Raw genomic sequence first — 24,739 nt, forward strand, 5'->3', positions numbered from 1 at the left:
AAGGAATTGAAGATCAAGAATCAAAATAGGCTTCAATATTTCTTTACTCTTCATTTCCTTCTTGTTATTTTGCTATAGAATTGATCTTTTCTCTTGATTTAGTTATGATTGCTGTAAAAATAATGATGAACTAATTTTTTTTATCTAGGATTATGGGTTATTTCATTATGTAGTTTGAATATTTGATTTTTTCTTGCTTAGTATTGATGGATGATGCATAGTTTATTCAATCCTATACGTATTGCTTTTCACTGCTTGTTCACCAGTTGAAATGTCTTGAATCTCTAAATGGAACTCAATAAAGATAGTTTAGAATAGACCATTGTTTTGAATAGCCTTTTTTTAATTCACTTTAGAATTAGCCAATAGTTTCATGTTTAGGATAAACATATACTTAAATACCTTAGGCAACTAAATTAGAACACGAACTAATGAACTTTTTCTAATTAATTTTCATAGACATATGGGATTAATTTGGAAAGGTATGTGTGCATGATCTCGATAAAGACGTGTACATAATATGGATTTTAGGTTAGCCATGTATTCAATTAATTTAAGTAAAGGAGAAGAATTAATTTAGATGAATTTTTGAAAAACACCATAATCATAGATCTTAAGTCAATATTCATATTAGCAAAATTATACTTTATTTTATTTACTTAATTTTGAGGTCATTTTGTGTTAATCAATCTTTCAAAATAAAGTGCTTGGGTAAGATATATTTTTTTTATAAATTTAGTACTTAGTAGGAATAGGTACAAATCTCTGTGGGAAATGATATCGGACTTACCTTTATATTACTTGTACGACCATGTGCACTAGCATGTATTAATCCCACTAACAATTTTTTCGTGCCATTGTCGGTGACTTGTTTCCTGTTTATATTTACTAATATTAAATTAAACAAATTATCTTAGACTAAGCTTTTTCTTTTTCTTTTGTGTTTTTCAGGTGTGTTTTGGCATTGTATACGTAGAGCTAAATACTTAGAGACTATCTCGTGTGACCTAAGGATCGAGCAGACATTTAAAGACTTAGATGAGAAAGTCAACAAGGTTTTGGTTCTTTTAATACAATGGATGAACAACCAAGAGAATGACAAGTCTAAGAAAGGGTAGTTGAGAAGAATCATTTATTAAGGGACTATGCTATTTCTCTAGTACAAGGTATCCCACCAAGCATCAAAAGGCCAACCATTTAAGCAAATAATTTCAAGATCAAGCCAGTCATCATCACTATGATGTAGACATCAGTCCAATTTGAGGGCTTTTTGAATGACAACCCAAACACTCACATATCTAATTTCTTGGAGATATGTGACACATAATGCCATTCAACTGAGATTATTTCCATTTTCATTGAGGGATAGAGTAAAGGTGTGGTTGAATTCATTACCGATTGGCTCAATCACAACATGGGATGACTTTGCCCAAAAGTTTCTTACAAAATACTTCCCTCTAGTGAAAACAGCCAAAATGAGGAATGATATCATATAGTTTGATGGTGAATCGATATATGAAGCTTTGGATAGATACAAAGACTTTTTTAGTTGTTGCCCACATTATGGTCTTCCGAAGTGGCTTCATGTTCAGACATTTTATAATGGATTATGCAACCAAGTTTAAGATAGAATTGAGGTCGTTGAAGGAGAATCCGTTATGGGAAAGATTATCGATGAGGTATATGACCTATTGGAAGAGATGGGATCATACAATTATCAATGGCCATTAGAGTGATCTATAGATAAGAGAGTAGTTGGAGTTCATGAGATTGATGCCATCAGGGCATAAGTTGCATAAATAGCTACTCTAACCAAAAAGTTTGACTCTTTAGTACTAATCTTGTTCAAAGTCCTTTTTTAGTGTGCAAACATTGTGGAGATGGACATGTCAGTGACTAGTGTCCAAGTGACATGTGGAAACGGTTCAGTTCATTGAAAATAGATAACAAAACAACCCCATCTCCAACACATACAATCCCAGATGGAGAAACCATCCAAACTTCTCATGGGGAAACAATTGAGGAGCATCAACTTGAAGACCAAACATACCACCTAGTCGTCAATAGCGAGTGAAAGCTTCCATTCTTGATAAAAGGCCATCTGTGGAGGAGTTAATGATGCAATCTATGGCCTGTTGGCTCCATTAGTTTTTGATGATAATAAAACATTCCCATTTATTTGTGTTTAACACCTTACTTGAGTGTGCAGGAAATTAATATATGAAATTAATTTATTAACTCTTCAAAGAGTATTTTTGATAGAAAAAGAGGGATAAAATAAACAAGATGTAACTGAATAACATGAAAGAAGCTTATTGGTGAAACAAGGAAGAATGTTGGTTGATCAAAGTTTCAAATTGAAGAAATGGCGGGCTGAAGAGTTTGAGAAACAGAATCAACTTAGTCCACCAAGACAGTCGACTAACTGCTCTCTGCCAAGATGTGCAAACCAGAAATAAAATCAACTTAGTCGACCAAGTCAATCGACTAAGAGCTCTCTGTCTACAATTTGAACCAGAGCACTACAAGACAAATTAACGGCTGGAACTCATCCTCAATTGTTTTCAACGGATATAAATTGCCAAACTACCATCAAAGGTGCATCTCCAAGTATAAAAGGGTCTTCCAACAATGAGAAACAAGTTTTGAGAAGCCTTGAATAAGATTTGAGCTATAGAAAGTAGAAAAAACCAGAAAAGCTTCACTGCATTTGTCTGCACTTAAATGCCTACTCTTTGCAATTGTATTTAACACTCAATCTTGTACCACTCAGATCAACCAGTGATCATAGGTACCTTCTTTTACTACTTCTCTTGTATTCTTAGAGTGAGGAAGTCACTCTAAGGGGTTGTTCAAGCTTGGGATAGCTTGATTGTTGTAGGTTGTGGTTGAGCCTTGGAAAACCACATTGGGTTTTATTTGAGCCTGTGAAGAACTAGTGTAAAAGATTGTGGCTGAGCTTGGTAAAAGCTATTGTAAAGCTTGGTGAAAGCTTGTGAATTTCACATGTCCATAGTGGATTTGTGGGAAAATCCTTGGTTGGATAATCAAGGTAGTGGATGTAGGTCTTGGACCGAACCACTCTAAATTGTTGTGCATCTTATACTCTGTTTTTATTTTTTTAAGTTCTAGAAATTAGTTTCCAATATTGTTAAGAGCCAAATTGTGCTATTCACCCCCCCTCTAGCACATATTATAGGGACCAACATGGCCAAGATAGACTCCCTCATCAATAGTCAGGCAGCATCATTGAAAAACCTTCAAAGGCAAGTTGCGTAGTTGCCAAGCACAATTAATAGTAGAGCTTAAGAGACATTGCCTAGTGACATTAAGACAAATTCGAGAATAAAGGGAAAAGAACATGTAAAAGCCATCACATTGAGAAGTGGAAAAGAGATTAAAGGCAATACTAAATGAGTTGACCAAGTGGAGAAAGAACCTTAAAATAAGACACAGGTAGTTAGTCCTAATAAGTGTAGTGTAGAGAAGGAAACTACAGTCACACCACCACCACCACCCTTTCCATAGTGATTCAAAAAATAACAACAAGAAAATCAAATTCATAAATTTATGGAGGTTTCAAGAAGCTACACATCAACATATCGTTCACAGAGGCTTTAGAGCATATGCCTTCGTATTTTAAGTTTTTGAAAGAGATATTGTTGAAGAAAATACGACTGGTGAGTTCGAAATAGTGGAACTCACTGAGAAGTGAACTGGAATCATTCAGAGCAAACTATTGCCTAAACTCAAGGATCCTTGTAGTTTTATAATACTGTGCACCATTGCGGCATACTTTTTACCATGGCATTGAGTGATCTAGAAGTTAGTGTCAACTTGATGCCACTGTGTATTTACAAGAAACTAGGTTTTGGAGAAATCAAGCCCACTGTAGTGACTTTACAACTTGTAGACCACACCATCACATATCATCATGGCATTGTAGAAGATGTTTTAGTCAAAGTGGACAAGTTCATATTTCCAGCTGACTTTATGGTACTAGATATGGAAGAAGACAACGAGGTTCCAATCATTCTAGGGAGACCTTTTTTACGTACTACTAGAGCACTCATAGACATAGAGAAAGGAGAGTTTACCTTAAGAGTCCAAGATCAAGAGGTAACTTTCAATACTTTTAAAGTTTTAAAATTTGCTAATGATCATAATGAGTGCTTTACAGTAAATGTAACTTTAGGTGAAAATGACTACTCCAATCAAATAAGATAGACGAAATACGATGAGATGTTTATGAGAATGCTAGAATTTACAAAGAAAAGACAAAAAGATGGCATGACAAAAAGATTGTTGAACGACATTTTAAGCCAAGTCAACATGTGTTGTTGTTGAATTCTTGTTCGAAGTTGTTTCTTGGAAAATTAAAGTCGATGTTGTTAGGACTGGTTCTCATCTCAAGAGTGTTTCCATATGGTGTCATGAAATTAATGGACCACACAACAAATGCAAAAATTAAAGTGCATAGGCATCAATTGAAGCACTACTAAGGGGTGACATAGATTGTCAACACCTTTCCATTAGTCTTTCTGATCCCAGCTGATCTGAAATGAAAGTCTAGCTAAAGACGTTGAAGAAAGCATTGCTTGGGAGGCAAACCAAGTTTTGTTTGCTTAAGAAATTTTTGGTTATCTGTTAATTATTTTTGTTAGTAAATCATTTTTGATTTTATTTTTTATATTACTAACTACATACTTTTATTTTCTTTTTATAGGTAAATAATAATTATAACAATTATTATTTTATTCAAAAAAGAGGAAATTGCCAACGCCGTGGGGCTGGTGCATCCTTTGGGTCCCATAGTGGAACCCGAGGCTAAGGCACTGCGGCATTACCCAAAGGGCATTGTAACACCCCACAAGAAAATTGTTTTCGTTTCCTAATTTAAGTCAAATACAATCATTGTGTGTGAACCATTAGGTTCCTAACATGTTGGCAATGGAATTGATTAATAACTTAATTGACTGATATAAACTTCAATCAATTAATTTATAATCAATTCCATAAACCAAGATTGGCATCTAGCAATGCATTATGGCCAACCAATTGTTAGGAGAGTCAAAGGGTTCTTTGACAACCTTTTAGTGTATGATTTATCAGTGTAATTCATTCCCTAATCATATATCTTGAAGATGATAAGATCTTGGTATAGTGTTTGCTCTTATGGACCTCCATATTCGTTCTTACAATTAAAGCATTCGCTTTATAGAGATTTGTGAAACCTTTTCATAATCTCCAAGTCACCTTGGCCAAAGACTTCAAGAAGATAATGTTAACCAAGTACTGATAAGATATGTTCTCTAAAACACTTTAGGTGATGATTCTTATCTTGATCACTCATATGCCTTTACATACTTCATGCTATACCTAAAAGCATCCTATTTAAGTATCATTGGTTAGGCACCCATAAGGATGAAATTAAAGCATAACACTCCACATATAAGACAACTCGGTGTCTCATGCTAAAGAGTATTTACATGACTGACACATTAGAAGTATTGCATAGACACTGGAGTGTATTACCAAATGCACTTTTCATGGCAAGTCATGTTTAGTGAACTTCCTCTCTTAGGCAAGCACCTGCATTATATTTTCAAGTATCTCTATACTGCAATATATGAGATCGATTGCTTACTTCCAAAGTAAGGAACATAAAATGTACCAGTCTCTAACCATCATTGATGCCCAATCTCAATGATACATCAACCAGGAACATTTTGAGATTATGCTTTGATACATAAGGATCTTACAACTGCAACCCATTATAGTTCCCTTGCAAGGCATATTAATCTCATGGACTTCATCCAATTAGACTTATAACTCATTATAATTAATATCTCATTGATGAAGAAAAACCTCTAATCATTCAATATGAATGATATCATTGCATGATTAGAACTAAGTCTTGACCAAGCCTCTAAAAGGTGGATTTTGCTAATTTAGTACAATGAAGGAAGAATTCCTAACAATGAATGGCGAAGTTGAATATAAAGATTAGAGTGTAAGCACAAAGAAGGTTTAGCTCAAGTAGGCTTGGTTTTGCTTGGTTTTCTCTCTTTTCTTTTGAAGACCATGATCTTCAAGAGTTTGACCATTTTTTTCCTTACTTTGAAATGCTTCCAAATAGTCCATTTTTATAGTTAAAGAAGTCTTGGAGCTGTTGAAGGTGATTAAAGCAAAAACTACCATTTTCCTTTTGAATGTTGTGTCTAATGGTCATCTATAGTCTAGTATAAAAGTTCTCTAGTCGATCTACTTCCAAAAAGCTTGTATTTTTTACATTAAAGCTTACAAGGTTGACTATAGCTTTGTCAAGGTCAACATCACTTCATTTCTTCACGATTTTTCCTCACTCTACCCATAAGGTCAACTATAAAATTTATAGGGTCGATTATGGCTATGTATTTTCAAGTTTCCTTGTTTGTTCTTGCTTATTTTGAAATAAGATCGACTTGCCTTGCTCTAGGATTGATTGGAGCTTTCTTTCTTCCAGATTCCTTAACATTTCAGCATGTAACTTTGGCCATATCTTCCTTGTGATCAAACGTTGAGTGATGACTGAGTTTCTTGACTTGAAACAAGCTTGGTGTAGTGTAGATTAATGATCTTGTGTCACGACCCGGAACCTCCCTCGGGCCCATGACAACTGCCGCGACGTTCCGATTGACACTCATTACTCAAAATGCCAACCGAAACCCCGCAAGGCTTACATATCAGTTTCTTTCCTTTCCTGTGAGCAATCGTTGTTAAACATTCCATTTTAAACAATTATCGGTCGTTTCCGGCTCAAATAAATCCAAAGAAATTTTTTTTAAAAGGATTTATAGACAAATATCACTATTCAAAATATTGATTAAAATATAGCATTTTTATATAAAATAATATTTATAGAAACACGTGTAAGAAATCTTTTGTAATGTGTAAGTAAAATAAATTCATACATACAAAAATTTACTAAGTTATAATGTATAATAATGGTTACAATGACAAGTGGCCCAAAATACACCCAGTGTTAGTGCTAGAAACCTACTGTCTGTGTGGTAGAGATGTCAACTGGAATCCTCGACAAAATAGGGTATCTACAAGCTACCATAGACCTGAAATGTTTGGAAATGAGGTAGGTGAGATTTTGCAATCCCAATGAGTAAATAAACATTATCATAAATATCTAAAGGCGAGTAAAATGGAGGTAAGTTTAAACAACAAATTACGAACCATTTCATAATATTTTCAATTTATTTCTTAAACCATAAAATATTTGTAATTTACCAAAACAATTGTTAAGGCCTATGTCTTTTATTAAAGACAAGGCTCAAGCCAAAACTAATCCTTAGGGATACCTTGGCTGAGGCATCTAACCGAGTCCGCCAAGGTTGTTATAACATTTACATGTGAAACACATTTTTATTTTTAAAACAAGCCTTTCCTTGGCGTTGGCCGAGTTACACATTCACGTGGGGGTTCAACGTGAAGTGAGCTCTAATACTACCCCAACAGTTACCCTTCTCTCCTCTACAACCGGAGTAACTATATAACCAAGTTTACCGTGCCCCTTTAATAGGCAGTCCACGAAAACCCGTCACTATAGTGACCAACCCACCAATTTTAATAAAATTTCGACAGTATAATGTGGCTTTTATTTATTTATCCAGCCTGCATAGTAAAACAGCTTACATAAATTTCCCAATACACTTACAAAATATAGCCACATATACTCATATCTCATAAGCCATTCATAGGAAAATATATAATTTTCAAGACAGTTAACAGCCTCCAATTACTCAATTTCATAATCAACCCAATATATCTTTATTTGTCACAGTTATTTGTAAAACATCAAAAATCCCGTTTTAATCTCGTTTTCATTTCATAAAATACATAAAGATCATTTAAAAATAAACTCTAGATAATTTACAATAATAATAAGTTTACTCACCGTTTGTACAAACTAATTGCTTTTTAGGTGCCCCGATAACTACTCGTCGGGTACGATTTTCTTACCTTTACCGGAAGGCTCTTTTCCTATACACATTGCAAAAATTTACTCAATTCATCACATTAATGCTAAATCACTATATATTTGACTTAAATCCTATACTAATGCATGGTATGAAATGCAATAGCAAAAAATGGCTTAAACGCGGTATTAACCTATTTTTGATACTTTACCCGATAAATTGCTACCACGCTCCATTTTAGCTCTAAATTGTCCCATTCTCTCTCCAACATTTCTAACCATTAAATATCAGCCAATAACCTTCTAAAATCACCAAAATCAGTTCACTTTCCTCCTTGAAAAATTTGGTAAAAAATGGGACATTTACTCGGTTAATTTTCCACTTTGTTTTTTATCACATTTAACCATTTTTCATCATTTTCTCTTCATTTCTCTTAGAATAAAAATCAGTTCATCATCATTGTACATCAATGCATATTCAGCCAAGGGTGGGTATTGTGAAAATTTAATGCTTTCTTGCCCAATTTAATTTCTAAACACATTTAACTAACTAAAACTACCAATTTAACTAAAAATCAAAACCTAAAAATTCCAAAATCTCTCCCCTAGCATTTCGTCCAGCCCTTGATGTCACTTTTAGATCTCTCTCCTCAAGCATGCTAAATGGAAACAAAGGCATAAGAAAGGTAGAAATCAAGCTAAAGTCGAAAAATCTTACCGTTAGACGTGCAAACGGGCGAAAAACGTGAATTCCCCTTAGAATTTTCTTGTTTCTCTTTGGTTTTTCTTTTTTTCTTCATTTTCTCTCTATTTCCTCTGTTGTTCTTCCTTATGGCCAGCCAGCACTTAAAATGGGGTTTAAATGGGCTGACTTTGCATTAAAATAGTATTATATCATTAAAAAAATGCCAAGTGTCACTTTCCCATTGGCCTATTTTTAAAATTTCATCCATTTGTTTCCAAATTTTCACCATACACTTGTCCCACATATCCATAGCTTAGATAAAATTCTCAGACTTATCCAAAGTCTCGATGGAGTAATTTTTGAAATTTACACTTTTACCCCCGTAAAAGTGAAAAATTATATTTTTGCCCAAAAAATTGAAAAATTGCCCATAGACATATTTTCATCCTTTATAATCATACCATTCTCCAATTTGTCAAATTTGATCTAAATTCTCTCAAAATCTCAAATTTTGTCCTCGAGTGATAAAATTACGATTTTGCCCCTACACTCCATAAATCACCAGAATTAAACTTTTTCACTTCCTATCATTAAATTATACTCCAAATAGTTAATCTTGTCACAAATTTCACTCCATTATCAAATTATTATCTTAGGTGGCAAAATGACGATTTTACCCCTGAACATCAAAATTTTTAATTTTACCCCTAATGAACCCTCGAACTCTGAACAATCATTTTTAGTCATTCCTTGACTATAAAATATTAAATTTTATCCTACGATTCCTATTTGAACTAGTTCAAGGTTAAATCAACTCAAGTGTACCGTTAGGTATGATACCGGGTTTCGTCTATTCTTAGGTGCTTTCTTAACATAATAACATGCGACTTAGCACATGTATGTCATTACATGTGTTTAGAGGGTCGGGTTTTACAATTCTACCCCCTTTAAAATAAAATTTTGACCTCAAAATTTCAGTTACCAGATTCGACAAATAGATGCGGGTATTGGTTCCTCATCTGATGCTCTACTTCCCATGTCATTTCCTCCATTCGAGCACTTTTCCACAACACTTTGACCATTGAAATACTCTTGTTCCTCAGTACTCGATCCTTTCGATCCAAGATACTCACAAGTTGCACCTCAAACTTCAAATCGTCATGCAACTCGATCGGAGGTGCTTCGAGGATGTGAGAGGGATCTGGTACATATTTCTTAAGCATGGAGACATGGAAAACATTGTGGATCTAATCTAACTCCGGAGGTAGTTCTAGTCTATACGCCACTGGCCCAATTCTTTCAATAATACGAAAAGGTCCAATGTATCTAGGATTGAGCTTTCCTCGCTTTGCAAACCGGATCACACCTTTCATTATCCAACAAGATATCATAATTTACCACAATAATATAATCAAATAAAACTTAATACCACAAAGCATTCAGATTATTACCTTTCTAAGGAGAAACCTTAAGAAAAACTCTATCATCGATCTCAAACTCCAAGTCTTTTCTCCGTTTATCTGCATAGCTTTTTTGCCTATCCTGGGCTACCTTTAGCCTTTCTCGTATAACCTTGATCTTGTCATTAGTTAAATCGATCAATTCCACACTAACTAACTTTCTTTCACCCACTTCATCCCAACAAAGTGGAGTACGACATTTCCTTCCATATAAAGCTTCGTACGGTGCCATACCAATGCTAGATTGGAAGCTGTTGTTGTAAGCAAATTCCACTAACGACAAGTGTCTATCCCAACTCCCAAGAAAATTCATGACACAAGCCCTCAACATATCCTCCATAGTCTGGTTAGTCCTCTCTGACTGACCATCTGTCTGTGGGTGAAAAGCAGTGCTAAATTTCAATTTGGTTCCGAGAGCTTTTTGAAATTTCGACCAAAATCGAGAAGTCAATCGAGGATCTTGGTCTGACACTATAGAAACGGGGAACTCCATGCAGCCTCACAATCTCATCAATATAGAGCTGAGCCAGCTTCTGAATAGAGTATGTACTATGGGCAGCTAAAAAGTGAGCGAACTTAGTCAACCGATCTACGATCACCCAAATTGCATCTTTTCCCCTCTGTGTCCGTGGCAGTCCCAAAACAAAATCCATAGTTACATGCTCCCATTTCTACTCGGGAACAGGTAAAGATTGAAGTGTACCTGCTAGCCTCTAATGCTCTGCCTTAACTTGCTGACATATGAGACACTTTGCTACAAATTCTGCTACATCTCGCTTCATACCTTGCCATCAATAATTCTCCCTGATAGTCCTATACATCTTGGTGTTTTTAGGATGTAATGCATAGGCAGATGAATGGGCTTCTTCCATGATCGCTTGCCTTAACTGGTTTCCCTCAGGAACACAAACTCGGTCTCTAAACATCAAGACGTTATCCTCTCTAAGTCTGAACTCACTAACTCCCCCATCGGTCAATTTTTGAATTTCTTTCCTTAACTCATCATCAGACCTCTAAATGTCCTTGATCTGATTAAGTAACGAAGGTCACGCAATGAAGTTTGCCAATAAGGATCCATCCTCACCATTTCTCAACTGGACCCCAAGAGATTTCATCTCTAATAATGCTGGAAAATAACAACTCTGAAATGCTGCTAAAGACGATGAAGACTTACGACTTAAGGCATCAGCTACAACGTTCGCCTTTCCCGGATGATAATCTATCACCAAGTCATAATCTTCTATCAACTCCAACCATCGCCTTTACCTCAAATTAAGCTCCTTCTAAGTGAGCAAATGTTTTAAACTCTTGTGATCCGTAAATATCTGACAATGCTCACCATACAAGTAATGCCTCCAGATTTTTAAAGCAAACACCACTGCTGCTAACTCTAAATCGTGGGTAGGGTAATTTGTTTCATGCCTCTTTAGTGGTCTAGAAGCACAAGCCACAACTTTTTCATTCTACATCAGCACACACCCTAACCCCAACTTAGATGCATCACTGTACACCACAAATCCCTTACCACTCACAAGAAGTGTTAAAATGGGAGCGGAGGTTAACCGATTTTTTAGCTCCTGAAATCGATTCTCACAAACATCATCCCACTCAAACTTAACTCCTATACGAGTTAGACGGGTCAAAGGAGCTGCTATTAAGGAAAACCCCTAAAAAAACCTCGATAATAACTGGCTAATCCGAGGAAACTACGAATCTTCGTCACTGTTTTAGGTTGCTCCCATTGTAAAATTGCCTCTATCTTCTTGGGATCAACATATATTCCAACTCCCGTTACTACGTGTCCCAAAAATACCACTTCCTGTAACCAAAACTCACACTTCAAAAACTTTGCATACAACTATCTTTCCCGCAAAGTCTGTAATACTATACACAAGTGGTTAGCATGCTCATCATTATCTCTCGAGTAAACCAAGATATCATCAATGAACACAATAACAAACTTGTCCAAGTAAGGGTGGAACACCCTGTTCATGAGATCCATAAAAGTTACTGGTGCGTTAGTTAACCCGAAAGGCATGACCAAGAACTCATAATAACCGTACCGAGTCCTGAACGTTGTCTTGGGTACATCCTGTTCTTTAATCTTCAACTGATGATACCCAGACCTCAGATCAACCTTAAAAAATATTGTAGCTCCCTATAATTGATCGAAAAGATCATCAATCCTCGATAACAGATACTTGTTCTTAATGGTCATTCTGTTAAGCTGTCGGTAATCGATACATAACTGAAGTGTACCGTCTTTCTTTTTCACAAATAAAACTGGTGCTCCCCATCGAGATATACTAAGGCGTATAAAACCCTTGTCCACCAACTCTTGCAATTGTACTTTCAACTCCTTCAACTCTGCTGGAGCCATTCTATATAGAGGAATAGAGACAGGTGCGGTACCCGAAAGTAAATCAATAGTGAATTCGAACTCACGATCGGGAGGAAGTCTTGGTAATTCATCAGGAAATACATCAGGGAACTCACTTACTACAGGGACATTCTCTAACTTAGGTTCCTCCCTCGATATATCAATCACGTGAGCCAAGTATGTCGGATATCCCTTTCGCACCAATTTCAAAGCTTTGAGGGTCAAGATTACACAAAACGGTAATACTTGACGTTCCCCCGTAAATACAACTTCTGCTCCCTCTAAACTCCAGAGAATCACTTCTTTCTTAAAACAATCCACCTTTGCTCGATGAGTGGACAACCAATCCATACCTAAGATCAAATCAAAGTCTCGAATCTCCAAAGAGATTAAATCACCCATAAATTCTTCTTCCCCAACTTTAATACCACAATCCCTATAATAAGTATTTCTTACTAACCACTCACCTAGAGGAGTATGCACTACAATCTCTTCCTCTAATGGTGACAGGTTCCTATATGAGAATGATGCAAATGATACGCTAACGTATGATCTATCAGAACCCGAATCTATCAAAACATGTGCATCTCTATCAAACACAATCATAGTACTTGTCACTATGCTAGGTCGAACTCAGGCTTCATCCTCAGTCACTACAAAGACCCTGGTCAAAATCTGAGGCTGCGGTCTGAAAGATGGCTGCTCTGGGGTATTACTCCCCATGCTTGATCGTGTTGCTGGGCCCTGTTTGGACTGTGATCCCGAAGTGTCTCTCCGCGGTATACTAGGATGAGTCGAAGGAGTAGAAGTAGTTACTGTACCCCGTCTCAATTGAGGATAATCTCTCCTGATATGCCCCTATTGGCCGCATTGAAAACACTTTACAAGCTGTCTACATGACCCAACATGAAATCCTCCGCAATTACGGCATCTGTCCAATCCTCCTGAAGTCTTCCCTTGACTACTCATCACTGGCCCATCAAATCTAGAAGATCTCGACTGTGACTGCTGAGATAGAGGTCTAGTGGATGCCACAGATGGTGAGGTAGTACTTCCTGCAGTAGATGTCGAATCTCTGCCTCTCTTTGAAGACTGACCCGGGAACGTAGGCAGATTCTTTCTCTTTGCGAACTCAACTCAGATCCGTTTATTCTCAGTGGCGAGCTTCTCAGCCGGTAAGGCCATCTACACAACTTCCTTATATGGCTCCCTACCAGTCACTGTCATCCGTTCCCTGATCTCATTACGGAGCCCTTCCTCGAAATAATTGGCTTGATCCTGCTCAAATTTCACTAGATCTGGCACATATAACATCAACTCGTTAAAATGAGTCTCGTACTCCTCTATAGTTAGATTTCCTTGTTTCAACCTCAGAAATTCTCTTTTCTTTTCTTTCTGATGAAAGTATGTAAAATACTAACCATCAAATTCTCTGAGGAAGTCAAACCATGTCTGAGGAGTAGTGGAACTGGACTTCACCGAATTTCACCAAGTACGAGCCCTCTTCTCTAGTAATCTAGTAGCCACCATTAGCTTCATATCGTCATCTAATCTCATATCAGAAAGAGTCTCCGAAACTTGATTAACCTAATCCTTAGCTGCGGTCGCATCCAACTCACCAGTAAACGAGATGCAACCCAACTGTCTAGCTTCCTTCAACTTCTTAAAAATGGAGATGTCCGATGTCTGGGGTGGAATAGAAGGTGGTGGTATTGGGGCTGTTATAGGGGAATCAGCGGGTGGAACTGGACTAGCTTGAGCTTGGCCTGCAAGAGCAGCAAGAAAAGCCGCTAATGCCTGAGCTACCTCGGGTGTCATGGCAAGTACGCCAGGAGTAGCAACAGGTGGTGGAGGAGGTATAGGAATGTTCGTAGATTCAGCAGTAGGAACTGCTCTAAAAGAAGACGCAGTCGACTCCTCTTCTATAGAATCCGGTCAACTTTGTCTAGGGCGACCTCTTCCCCTACCGATAGATCTAGTAATAGGTGGTAGCTCACATCGAGGAGGCATAATGATCTACAAAAAGAACGGAATTGGTTTAAACAACTTAAGACTCTATATGCAACTACATGCAACTAACTAATCTTAATTGGGCCACACTAACATTGTAAATTATTTGAAAAAATAATTTTAAATCCAAGAACTTTAAAAATCAAAAACTTCTTTCCAAACCATAAGCTTTTAAACCAAAAGCTCTAATACCAACTGAATTGTCACGACCCAGAACCTCCCTCGGGCCCATGACAACCGTCGCGACGTCCCGATTGACACTCGTTACCCGAAATGGCAATCGAAACCTCGCAAGGCTTACATATCAGTTTCTTTCCTTTCCTATGAGCAATCGTTGTTAAACATTCTATTTAAAACAATTATCGGTTGTTTTCGACTAATATAAATTCAAAGAAAAATTTTTTTAAAAAAGATTTGTAGACAAATATCACTATTCAAAATATTGATTAAAATATAGCATTTTTATATAAAACAATATTTATAGAAACACATGTAAGAAATCTTTTGTAATGTGTAAGTAAAATAAATTCATACATACAAAAATTTACTAAGTTATAATGTACAATAATGGTTACAATGACAAGTGGCCCAAAATACACCCAGTGTTGGTGCTAGAAACCTACTGTCTGTGTGGTAGAGATGTCAACTGGAATCCTCGACAAAATAGGGTATCTACAAGCTACCACAGACCTGAAATGTTTGGAAATGAGGTGGGTGAGATTTTGCAATCCCAATGAGTAAACAGACATTATCATAAATATCTAAAGGCGAGTAAAATGGAGGCAAGTTTAAACAATAAATTACGAACCATTTCATAGTGTTTTCAATTTATTTCTTAAACCATAAAATATTTGTAATTTACCAAAACAATTGTTAAGGCTTATGTCTTTTATTAAAAACAAGGCTCAAGCCAAAACTAATCCTAGAGGATACCTTGGCCGAGGCATCTAACCGAGTCCGCCAAGGTTGTTATAACATTTACATGTGAAACACATTTTTATTTTTAAAACAAATCGTTCCTTGGCGTTGGCCGAGTTACATATTCATGTGGGGGTTCAACGTGAAGTGAGCTCTAATACTACCCCAACAGTTACCCTCATCGCCTCTACAATCAGAGTAACTATATAACCGGGTTTACCGTGCCCCTCGAATAGGCAGTCCACGGAAACCCGTCACTGCAGTGACTAACCCACTAATTTTAATAAAATTTCGACAGTATAACGTCGCTTTTATTTACTTATCCAGCCTACATAGTAAAAACAGCTTACATAAATTTCCCAATACACTTACAAAATATAGCCACATATACACATATCTCATAAGCCATTCATAGGAAAATATATAATTTTCAAGACAGTTAACAGCCTCCAATTACTCAATTTCATAATCAACCCAATATATCTTTATTTGTCACATTTATTTGTAAAACATCAAAAATCTCGTTTTAATCTCGTTTTCATTTCATAAAATACATAAAGAGCATTTAAAAATAAACTCTAGATAATTTACAATAATAATAAGTTTACTCACCGTTTGTACAAACTAATTGCTTTTTAGGTGCCCCGATAACTACTCGTCGGGTACGATTTTCTTGCCTTTATCGGAAGGCTCTCTTCCTAAACACATTGTAAAAATTTACTCAATTCATCACATTAATGCTAAATCACTATATATTTGACTTAAATCCTATACTAATGCATGGTATGAAATGCAATAGCCAAAAATGGCTTAAACGTGGTATTAACCTATTTTTGGCACTTTACCTAATAAATAGCTAACGCGCTCCATTTTAGCTCTAAATTGTCCCATTCTCTCTCCAACATTTCTGACCATTAAATATCAGCCAATAACCTTCTAAAATCACCAAAATCAGTTCACTTTCCTCCTTGGAAAATTTGGTAAAAAATGGGACATTTACTCAGTTAATTTTCCACTTTGTTTTTCTATCACATTTAACCATTTTTCATCATTTTCTCTTCATTTCTCTTAGAATAAAAATCAGTTCATCATCATTGTACATCAATGCATATTCAGCCAAGGGTGGGTATTGTGAAAATTTAATGCTTTCTTGCCCAATTTAATTTCTAAACACATTTAACTAACTAAAACTACCAATTTAACTAAAAATCAAAACCTAAAAATTCCAAAATCTCTCATCTAGAATTTCGTCCAGCCCTTGATGTCACTTTTAGATCTCTCTCCTCAAGCATGCTAAATGGAAACAAAGGCATAAGAAAGGTAGAAATCAAGCTGAAGTTGAAAAATCTTACCGTTAGACGTGTAAACGGGCAAAAAACGCGAATTCCCCTTTGAATTTTCTTGTTTCTCTTTGGTTTTTCTTTTTTTCTTCCTTTCCTCTCTATTTCCTCTCTTGTTCTTCCTTATGGCTGGCCAGCACTTAATATGGGGTTTAAATGGGCTGACTTTTCATTAAAATAATATTATATCATTAAAAAAATGCCACGTGTCACTTTCCCATTGGCCCTTTTTTAAAATTTCATCCATTTGTTTCCAAATTCTCACCATACACTTGTCCCACAAATCCATAGCTTAGATAAAATTCTCAGACTTATCCAAAGTCTCGGTGGAGTAATTTTCAAAATTTACACATTTGCCCCTATAAAAGTGAAAAATTACATTTTTACCCAAAAAACTGAAAAATTGCCCATAGACATATTTTTCATCCCTTATACTCATACCATTCTCCAAATTGTCAAATTTGATCTAAATTCTCTCAAAATCTTAAATTTTATCCTCGGGTGGCAAAATTACGATTTTACCCCTACACTCCAAAAATCTCCAGAATTAAACTTTTTCACTTCCTATCATTAAATTATACTCCAAATAGTTAATCTTGGTCAAAAATTTCACTCCATTATCAAATTATTATCTTAGGTGGCAAAATGACGATTTTACCTCTAAACATCAAAATTTTCAATTTTATCCTTAATGAACCCTCGAACTCCGAACAATCATTTTTAGTCATTCCTTGATTATAAAATATTAAATTTCATCCTACGATTCCTATTTGAACTAGATCAAGGTTAAATCAACTCAAGTGTACCGTTAGGTACGATACTGGGTTTCGTCTATTCTTATGTGCTTTCCTAGCATAATAACAAGCTACTCAGTGCATGTATGTCATGATATGTGTTTATAGGGTCAGGTTTTACATCTTGAATACTTTGAGATAAACCCCACCACTTTTGAACATCTTAAGGATAAATTCTAGAAGGATTATAAACTCATATAAGTAAATCATACAAGCTTATAGATATAGTTCAATAACTTTAAGAATCAAGCTTGTAATTATGTAAGAACAAATATATGAGAGTTAAATCATTTCAGAAACTTGTCAAGAATCACTCAAATAATGTTTAAGCAAATTTGATTATTTTGTCATAATCAAAACTATAATCATTTTAAAGCTAACACTTGGACTATTGTTTTAGAAGAATGCTATTGTGTTGCAGATATTCATAGAAATTTGATTTTAGTTTGAAAACATGGACTTGGTGGATTTTTTTAAAATTTACTACCAAACTTATAGTTAAATTTAATAAAAAATTTCTAGTTTTTTGTTTTCTAAAGGATGGTCTTTATTTTGTTAGTCCTATTGATAATTCCATAAACAATATTGTGAATGGTGCTAGTTCCAATGTGTTGTCCTTAAAAAGGAAAAATGTAAATCCAATTTAAATATGGCATTTAAGACTTGGTCATATCAATATTGATCGCATAAACAAATTGGTTAAGAATGGATCCTTAAATTTGTTACAAGTTGAACCTTATGCAACGTAACACCCCCAATTTTTGTTAATGTTATCCATGTACAATGCTGGAATAGCTTATGGGTTGATGTGACCTTGATGTGTATGATTATGAATTCATGGAATGCCTATGTTCTTAGAGAGATTGTGAGACCCTGTCAAGCTCGATTAAAAAACGGTATTGTACCGAGTGGTACAACTAAGTTAAATCGAGCCTTGAACTAGTTCAAATAGAAATTCTAAGAGGAATTTGAAAATTTTAAAACCAACAGAATGGCTTAGAATAGTGATTTGGAGTTCAAGGTCCAGTTTGGAGTCCATCAGAAAATTGACCAATTAGGGACAAAACGGTCATTTTACCATTTGATGATAAAATGGAGATTTTTAGCCAAGATTTGATCACATTTGACCAAGAATAATTATATGAAACATAATTATGATTATTGGAGTATAAAATGATGTTTAGCAGTGAAAAATTGTGATTCTCGATATTTATGGAGCACAAGGGCAAAATGGTAATTTTGCCACTAAAGGACTAAACGAAAATTTTTTTAAACAATTTTTGCCCCATTTGGTTAATATTGATCAATATTAGTGTTATTTTAGGTTGAAAAGTAGAAATAATGAGATTCTGGTACATTTCAGAGTAAAAGGGCAAAATAGTAATTTTTTGCCCCAGAGGCAAATCGGTAAATTTTTCACCCCAGCACTTGTCAAGACCAAGGGATTTTAATTGTGCTAGGATTGGATAAATACCAGAATATTTTTGGTGGAAAATTAAGAAGAAAAAGTCAAAAAGTTAAAAATTGGGCCAATAAGCATGTGACACATGGCATGCTTGATTATTTTATTATTTTCTATAGAAATCAGCCCATTAAATCCCCAATTCCCTCACCATAGTCGGCCTAGACATCCAGCAACAAGAAAAAAGGAAGAACAAAAGGAAAAACAAGAAAACCTAGGTGGAAATTCAAAGAAAAAGTGAAGAAATCAAGGAAACAAGCTAAGTAAGTTAAAATTTCTTTAATTCTCCTTGATACCTAGCTTACCCATGCTTTTGTTCCTGATTTCCATGGTTGAATATTGAGTTATCATGATGAATTCAATTCTGAAAAATGGGTATGGAAGAGGAATTGTTGTTGGAATAATTTGATTTTAGACTATGTTAGTGTTTAGGGATAGTTAAGCATGGTTATAAACAAAAACACAAAAGAAATATTCAATCTCTCTAGGGTTCCTTGTTGGCCGAACCATGAGGGCTGAATATCAATGGGGGATTGTTTTTATTTCAAGGAAAATGGCATGGAAAATGATGAAGTAAGGTGAAACGATTATGTAGAAAAAAATTCGATGCTAGTACACCAAATGACCAAATTTTTTCTATAAGGAATTGTGAGGGTTCTAATGCTGAATTTGGCTTTATTTAAATGTATGTGGTAAATTAAGGTATTAGAGGAGAAATGAATTAATTTGGAGGTGATTTTGACACAATCGCCGATTAATCGGGTGATCGGTCGAATTTAATCGATACCGTGATTAAGCGGTAATCGGACATATTTTTGCATTTACATATCAAGCATTAGTAGTTTAAATTAATTTATATAAATTTAGGGACAATATAGTAAATTCCTCGACTTTGTTATTTGTCAAGGTGGTGAGACGTCCGGAAAAGGCAAAGGAATTACGCCTGAGGACTATTAGTCAGAGTTCACCCGGAATCCGGATTTTCGACACTTGTGAGTGGACTGCCTATCAAAATTGTTTTGGGAATATGACTATTTTGAACAAAGTGTTTGAATGATTTTATGCAATTTTTCATGAAAATGAATGCCTTGGGAACAAGCTTTTGAAAAAAAGGTTTATGTTATGAAATGTGGTTATTATGGATTTCTATGTGGCTGCATTATGTTGATATACATATATGCTTGAATATAATATTGTGTAATTATGTTGACTCGGCTATGTGCGAGTAGGGAGTGCGCATAAGCCGAGGATGACCTGGTTATGTGCGAGTAGGGAGTGCGCATAACCCGGTGATGACCCGGTTATGTGCGAGTAGGGAGTGTGCATAACTCGGTGATGACCCAGCCATGTGCGAGTAGGGAGTGCGCATGAGCTGGTGATGATGATGATGAGCTGGTGACGATGATGATGGGTTGGTGAGATGATGATGATGGGTATATATATATATACATATGTAAATGTGTGTGTTATAGCAAATTGATGGACAATGATTTATGGTTGTAATGTACGTGAAATTTGACACATTATAATTTGAGAATTTTCATGAATTTTATGTTGATTTTATTAGTTTTGCAGGATGGCGTTTTGTTGAGTGAGAAAAAATGTTTCTCTTGTTGCTCTGTTTTCATTGCAGCGAAATTCATGCTCGCTGTAGCGAAAAACTCTCGGGTTTGGAGGGGTTTTAAATAGGAATGAACTAAATTGCATTGTTTCGAAACAAGTGCTTCTGATTTTAAATTCTCCCTAATTGTTGCTTGTTCCCTTCCTTGTTCACTCACTGAGTATTGTACTCACGTTTTATAAATATTCATGTTTTCAGATCAGGTGACTATTGGACCCTAGATCGAGGAGTCCTCGTAGTGCATCTCCTGGGTATGTGTCTGGCATTCGATAGTAATCCCTTTTATTGTAAATGTCTCCGCTGGAAGTCATGGGTCCTTTTGTATTATGAATACAATCTAACAATGTGAATATGTGTATGCAATGTAAATTGCTAAATACATGACTGGTATAGTGCATGTATATTATTATCGATAATGCCATTGTGTTTTGGCTATGTTCACACCCGAGAAAAGGTGTGTGTGTATGCATGATATGATAAATTTGTTAAGCAAAGGTAAATGGATAGGCTTGCTTGGGCTTAGTGAGCTATGCTCATTGAGCTCATGCGCCGGTCATTGCTCGGGAAATTGGGTCGTGACAGAGATCGTCATGAAATGTATGAGTGTGTAAAAGCTCAAATGATGTTGCCCATACACTTGGCCATGCATGATACAGTGCATATGTCACGACTCAATTTTTGGGCCATGACTGGGGCATGGGCCCAATGAACGTAGCCCACCAAGCCCAAGCAAGCCTATTTATATGATCTGTTTATCATTCCATCAAAGTTGCTAAAGTCACATTTCATAATTTCAGTTCGAAATATTGATAACAATTGCCAACTCGTCGTGGCATTACCAATCAAATATACATATAAGGTCTAAAGCATACATCTTAGTACTTTACGTCATATGTACTTATTTACAACAAAAAAATGACTCTGGGCTTCCAGCGGAGTGACCAAGGTAAAGATACGGCTACGAAATGCCAAGATACCTACCAAGGATACGAATCTACGAGAACACCTCGACCTAGTTACTGGCTGCCACTTGATCTGAAAACATGAAGTTGAAAATGGAGAGTATAAACCCAGTGAGTGAATAAAGGAAGGGAACAAGCAAACGGTAAGGAACATTTAAAGAAATCATGATGCACTTATTTCAAAAACAATGCAATTTAGTTTGGTTTTTATTAAAACCACTCATTAAATCGTTAATGAGTTAATCCCTTGATGATGAAAGATCCATATATAACAAAGAATTTGAAGAATGAAAGCTTTAGTAATATTTGAACAAGTCAAATGAAATGATGGGTCCTCGCTGCAGCGAAAATTTGGCTCAAATTATCAACTGGCCGAGGGTTTCTCACCAAACCCCCTCATTTCAAACTTAATTAATTAATTACTTGATTTTGGAAGTCCATGCTCAACCATGATATGAAAGAAATGAAAAATATGGCAAAAACCAACAAGGTAGTATGCTGGATAGAAAGTTTCTTGCTGCAACGAGAATGGATTCTTGTTGCAGCGAGTTACAGGCAGCAGAAACAAAATGTTTCTCGCTGCAGTGAGAATCAAGCCATTGTAACCCTCCAAACTCGAGGGTTTTTCATTGCAGCGAGAATGAATCTCGCTACGGCGAGAAACAGGACACCAATAGCAAATTTTCATTCTCTCAAGGAAAGGCCATTTAGCTACAAAGACAAAATCAACTTGAACATGCTTAGAAATTCCCAAGGCTTAACATGCAAGATTCACATGTATTACAACAATATACCATACTCATGAACTTTCTATAACACACATATTTATCTATATATATATGCACATCATCATGTATACCATCCCACCATCATCAGCTCATGTGCACTTCCCACTCGCACATAGTTGGGTCATCATCAGCTCATGTGCACTTCCCACTCGCACATAGTTGGGTCATCATCAGCTCATGTGCACTCTCTGACGCACATAGCTAGGTCATTATCAACTCATGTGCACTCCCACACGCACATAGCCGAGTCATCATTATCTCATAATAAAAAACATCCAATGCATATTATACATATGAACATATTGTGATAACACATGAACCATTATATGGCACACTTTCAGAAGATAGAAACATTCACCAAAGGCTTATTCCCTAGGTAAATTTTTAAGGAAATGTTGGATAAAATCATTCAAATGTTTTGTGCAAATACATTCGCATTCCCAAAAAAATTTTGAAATGCAAGTTCACTCACTGGTATACGTTAAATCTTTACTCAACTCCAACTTCCACTAATGGTCCAAATGGGGTGGTGGGGCTCCGTTGGAACCTATCATCACATTAGCATCATCACCATCAACCCAACTCGGCATTAATACTATTCCAAAGCTGTTTTCTGAATTGAGTTCTACTAGTCATTCCTACTAGCTTTCAACTACCATTAAATGACTAGTATTTGCACTACTCTAGTCACACTAAAACTGATTAAAAAATCTCAACAATAAAACACTCACAAATCAAATTACTAGACATTATCAACAACTAAAAATAAATTTTAATTCACTACTCACCTTGGTAGGTTTGTAAATTTGAAATTCTTTCTAATAATTTTCAAACTATTATAGAAACTCCCTCTTTCTCTCTCTAAAACACCTAGCTAGTGAGAGAGAATATGGAAGTAAGACCTTTCAAGGGTTTTAAAGTGAGAGAGTGAAAGAGCACAAAGGTTCTATGAAAGGGTACACAAAAGCATGAAAAGTGGAGCTAGCTTGAGAGAGTTATGGAAGCTTGAAGAGAACTCCCATGGAGGATGAAGAAACGTGAGAGGGAAGAAGAAAGAAGAAAAAACTGTTGGAGAATGAAGAAGCTGCTGGAAGAAAAGGATATTTATAGCTAGAGCTTATCCAATTTCCACTTAAATTACGAAAATGCCCTCAACAAGTTAGCTTGTTCTCCTCCAATCCTTTGTGCAATCTTTTTACTTTTTTTACTCTGAAACAAAGTCTAGAATGGTCTAGAAATACTCGGGGTTCACCAAACCTTAAAAATTTTGACCCGAAATGAAAAATGATAATTTTGCCCCTACCATGGAAATCATCATTATTTTTATTTCCTTTGTCATTTACCCTTATTTTCATCATTCATTTATCCCTTAGCCTACTTAGGCCTTAATATTGTTTGAAAGCATACTTCTAGGGGCTCATTAAGTAAATGACGAAATTACCCCTAGTCTAGGTTATCGCGTTTACACCAAGTTACGAGGCTATAGAGGTCGAGGTCTCACATTCTCCCCCACTAAAAGAAATTCGATCCCCGAATTTAAATTCAACTATAAGATAGCGTACCTCTAAGCATCAAAAAAGTGTGGGTATTTTGTTCGTATTTCCTCCTTGGCTTCCCACGTTACCTCTTCACTAGTTTGATTTCGCCAAAACACTTTGTCACAGCCTAATTTTCGAGCCATGACCGGCGCAAGGGCCCAATGGGCTCAGCCCACTAAGCCCAAGCAAGCCTACTTAATTGATCTTATACATTAATCCATATTCCTTTAGAATCCAAAGCTCGAAATGTTCAAATACCGTTTCTTTGAAAACGATTCATAAAACCCAATCATACATTCATAATGGCATCATCCACCAATATATTCATAAATAGATTAACAATGACTCTTAATGTTCACATAAAATATTCATATACACATAATTAAACCTTGACCGTCAGCAGAGTGACTTTAGGCACGATTGATAACATGTAATGTCACATTAAACCTACCGAGCAATGTATAGGGAGGAGTGCCTCGCCCTAGGATACAATCACCTTTAACTTAGGAAACCTAAAACATGAATTTTAAAAACGTGAGTATAAACTCAATGAGTGAACATAGGAAGGGAACAAGCAACGTTGAGGAAGGTTTAGAAATCGTGATGTACATATTTGAAAACAATGCAACTTAGTTCACGTTCTTATTAAAATCCCTCCATCAAACCCTTGGTTATTAAATCATTTCATAATAAAGGAACCATATTTAGCATGAAATTGGAAAGAGAAAATTTTCAGCAATCATCCAAGCAAGGTAGTATAAACAAAATGTTTCTTGTTGCAATAAAATCAACTCACAAGAAAATGGGAAATT

The sequence above is a fragment of the Theobroma cacao genome, chromosome 4 (genome assembly GCF_053813885.1).
Source record: "Theobroma cacao isolate CCN51 chromosome 4, ASM5381388v1, whole genome shotgun sequence".
NCBI lineage: Eukaryota > Viridiplantae > Streptophyta > Magnoliopsida > Malvales > Malvaceae > Theobroma > Theobroma cacao.